This window comes from Rutidosis leptorrhynchoides, chromosome 11 (genome assembly GCF_046630445.1).
Source record: "Rutidosis leptorrhynchoides isolate AG116_Rl617_1_P2 chromosome 11, CSIRO_AGI_Rlap_v1, whole genome shotgun sequence".
Lineage (NCBI taxonomy): Eukaryota > Viridiplantae > Streptophyta > Magnoliopsida > Asterales > Asteraceae > Rutidosis > Rutidosis leptorrhynchoides.
Window position 1 is genome coordinate 203,476,123 of NC_092343.1, and position 4,654 is coordinate 203,480,776.

General features: G+C 31.5%; 1 non-coding gene across 1 annotated transcript; it reads right to left on the reverse strand.

The window, feature by feature from the left end:
• Positions 1-2,409: 2,409 nt before the first annotated feature.
• Positions 2,410-2,516, reverse strand: LOC139879042 (small nucleolar RNA R71). Its single transcript, XR_011769896.1, has one exon. It is a non-coding gene; the product is annotated as a small nucleolar RNA R71 (small nucleolar RNA).
• Between the last annotated feature and the right edge of the window lie 2,138 nt (positions 2,517-4,654).

Genomic DNA, 4,654 nt, shown 5'->3' on the forward strand with positions numbered 1-4,654 from the left:
ATAATTATAATAATATTACCTATATATATATATATATATATATATATATATATATATATATATATATATATATATATATATATATATATATATATATACAAATATAGTTTTAAAAATATAGCGTTAAACTTGGCTAGCTCCCTGCGGAACGAACCGGACTTACTAAAAACTACACTACTTTACGATTAGGTACACTGCCTATAGTATTGTAGCAAGGTTTAGGTATATCCACTCTATAAATAAATAAATAACTTGTGTAAAATTGTATCGTATTTAATAGTATTTCGTAGTAAAAATATAACTATTTCGTATACACCTCGCATAACATCAAGTATTTTTGGCGCCGCTGCCGGGGACTTCAACAACGCCGAAAGCGAAACGCTATAAAAAAAATTAGCTTTTAAAATATTTTTGTAAAAATATAATATTTCTTATTTTGTAAAAATATTTTGTTTTAGTAATAAGTGTTAAAATTACAAATATATATATATATATATATATATATATATATATATATATATATATATATATATATATATATATATATATATATATATATATATATATATATATATATATATATATATATATTTTTTAAGAGTTTGTTTAAAATATATAAAATTATAAAGTATTCCTATTTCTATTTTAGTTTTTAAAATATAAGTTTTTATTTATTAATTATTTTATATAAGTTAAAAAAAAATATAATAGAAAGTATTCAGGCCACAATAGTGTAGCAGCCCAAGAACTGATCTGGAATCCAGGCCCATGGATTGCATGAGCTGGACGCCTTAAATTCATGCGGTCGCATGTGGGCTTCTGACAGCTCTGATCCTTAAACTGGTACGGATTAGGGTTAGTTTTAATAATAATTATTATTATTTAATTAGTTAATTAGGGTTTATATATAATAATAATTAGTTATAGTTTTATTTAATTTATATTTTTAAGTTGTTAAGTAGTTTATTAATATATAAAAATTAATACTTTTATAAAATAATAATATAAAAATAATATTTTATAAAAATAAGTAATTTTATCATTTTTGTCTCTTTTTATAAATTGTTTATTTTAATCTTTTTATTTGTAATTTGTATTTTTGTCGTTCGTAATTAGTTTTAAACTTACTTTTTTGCCGTGGTATTTTATATTTCTAGATTTTTAGGCTTTGCCGTAAAATCTCTTAAGTGCTTTTTTTAGACTAAGATTTAGGTGCTTTAGAATTTTGCGACGCCGTTTAAAGATTTTAGTACTTTTTAAGTTATTGCCGTTTTGGATATAGAATTCCTTTTAAGCTTTAATACCTTTAGACGTAAGTTTTAATTTTTAGTTTTTTAGACTTTTAAGTTTCGACGTTTTTCTTTCTTATTTTTATTTTTCGACCTTTTATTTTTCGACGTTTTTTGACGCATTATTTTTCTTTTTTATTTCTCGACGCTCTAGTTTTTAGGACATAGAATTTTCTTTATTTTCTTTAAACTTCGACGAAAAATTATTTTAAGTCGTTAAATTGATAGACATCCAAAATTTTCTGGTTCGTAGTAATAGTTGAATTTGTTAGTGGCGAGTTGTGGGCTTCCGATTTAAAGGGTTCTGGCTACCTGCTGCATCTATTGGCTATTCGAAACGTGGGCAAAATCAAAAAAGTCTATTAATTTGATAACTTATATAATTTTTATCTTTTATAACTAATAGGATATTCAGTGAATGCACCGAGCAAAACGTTCACCACCTTTCATACGTTCACCACCTGTAACTCGATCAAGACATCTAGCCAATATTGTCGCCGTTGATTTTTCTTTAGAATCGTCATCTAGTCAACCAAGTACTCCAATTCAAATTTTCGATAATCCATTTTTTGAACCCGACCTCACAATTGAGAACCCGGAGGATATTTAGGGACAATTCAGAGATCCTGAATCACTAATCATTCCTCCTGAACCACAAATCACTCATCCAGAGATTGTCGAGGAAGAAACCATTAAATCAGAATCCTCTAGTGATTCAGATTCAACAATTTCAATCATGAAAAATCTGGAACCTCTAAGTATGGAAGACCGAATGAGGGCTAAACGCACTGGCCAAGGTCACGCAATTACTCAACCAAACATTAATGCGCCAGATTATGAAATCAAAGGACAAAGCCTACACATGGTAACTAATCAATGCCAATTTAGTGATGCGCCGAAGGAAGATCCAAATGAACATCTTCGTACCTTTAATAGGATTTGTACTCTATTCAAGATCAGAGAAGTTGAGGATGAACAGATCTATCTCATGTTATTTCCCTGGACTTTAAAGGGAGAAGCCAAAAATTGGTTAGAATCGTTACCTGAAGGGGCGATTCATACATGAGATGTTTTAGTTGAAAATTTTGTTAAACAATTCTTTCCAGCATCTAAAGCCGTGAGACTTCAAGGAGAAATTGTTACGTTCACACAAAAGCCAAATGAAACTTTATATGAGGCGTGGAAAAGATTTGGAAAGTTGTTGAGAGGATGTCCGCAACATGGTTTAGACACTTATCAAATAGTACAAATATTCTATCAAGGATGCGATATTACTACACGAAAAGACATCGACATAGCAGCTGGTGGTTCCATTATGAAGAAAACCGCAACTGAAGCTTACAAAATTATTGATAACACTGCTTCCCACTCACATGAGTGGCATCAAGAAAAAGACATCGTTAGATCATCTAAAGCAGCTAAAGCCGATTCTAGCCATGACTTTGATTCCATTTTCACAAAGATAGATACTTTCGAAAGACGAATGGAAAAGATGACTAAAGATATTCACGCTATACGAATTAGTTGTGAGCAGTGTGGAGGACCACATTTGACAAAAGATTGTCTCAGTATTGAACAAACAATGGAACAAAGAGAGAATGTTTCATACATGAACCAAAGGCCTGGAAATAATTATCAGAATAATTATCAATTGCCAAGACCAAACTACAATCGGAATTATAACCGAAATGTTCCATACAACAACCAACAAGGTCCTAGCAATCAGCAAGTATCCAATAATACTTATAATCAGCAAAGACCTATTTTTCCAAATAAACCACCACAAACCGATGATAAAAAGCCAAATTTAGAAGATATGATGTTAAAGCTAGTTGAATCTGAAACTCAATTTTTCACATCTCAGAAACAAACCAATGAACAAAATGCTCAAGCATTTAGAAATCAACAAGCTTCTATCTAAAATCTGGAATTAGAAGTAAGCAACCTAGCAAGGTTGATAGGTGAAAGAAAATCGGGGAGTCTACCTAGCGATACAAATGCTAACCCCCGGAATGAAACAGCTAAAGCCATTACCACAAGAAGTGGTATTACACTTAAATTACCTGAAATACCTGTTAATTCTGATGATTCTATTCCTACTCCACAAGCACCACAATCTGATCAAGATAAGGAAACAGAACCGGTAGTTGAAAAGGTTAATGAAGATAACACAGTTAAGGCTAAGTCTTATGTTAAACCATATCAACCACCACTTCCTTACCCGAGTAAAATGAGAAAAGAAAGACTTGAAGCCGAGCAATCCAAATTCTTGGATATGTTTAAACAATTAAATGTCAATCTTCCTTTCATTGATGTGATATCAGGAATGCCAAGATATGCTAAATTTCTGAAAGATCTAATCACAAATAGAAAGAAAAAGGAAGAACTTTCGGCTGTTACTATGAATGCTAATTGTTCTGCAGTGTTGTTGAATAAGATACCAGAAAAATTATCAGATCTAGGAAGTTTCACAATTCCATGTTTTCTGGGTAGTCTTAGTTCAATAGAAGCATTGGCAGACTTAGGTGCTAGTATAAATTTAATGCCATATTCATTATACGCTAAACTAGACCTTGGAGAATTGAAACCAACACGAATAAGCATACAACTAGCCGATCGATCAGTAAAATATCCTAGAGGGATAATGGAAAACATGCTAGTTAAAGTTGGTACTTTAGTATTTCCAGTAGATTTTGTTATTCTGGACATGGAAGAAGATTCTCGAGTTCCTCTCATATTAGGAAGACCATTCTTAAACACGGCTAAAGCAATAATAGACGTGTTCGGTAAGAAATTGACCCTAAGTATAAAGGACGAGAGTGTTACCTTTTCTGTTGATAAAGCCATGCAACAACCGCAATCTGCAGATGATACATGTTATTATATTCAAACTATAGATTCACATGCAGAATTGTTAGAAGAATTTCCAGAATTACAAGGAACAGGAGAATGTTCTTTAGGAGAAGGTACTGAACCAATTAATGAAGCTGAAATGTTAGCCGCACTCATGGCTAATGAATATGAACCAATAACAGAAGAACTTCAAATGCTAAAAGAAGAAGACAGATATCGATACAAATCATCGATAGAAGAACCACCGACATTAGAGTTAAAGCCACTTCCAAACCATTTGGAATACGCTTATTTACATGGTGAATCTGAATTACCTGTAATAATATCATCTTCTCTTACTGAAAATGAAAAATCTCAACTCATTTCTGTGCTAAAAGCTCATAAACCAGCTATTGCATGGAAGATTCATGACATTAAAGGAAGTCCTTCATATTGCACACATAAAATCCTTATGGAAGAAGGTCATAAAACCTATGTGCAGCGCCAACGAAGACTAAATCCAAATATGCAAG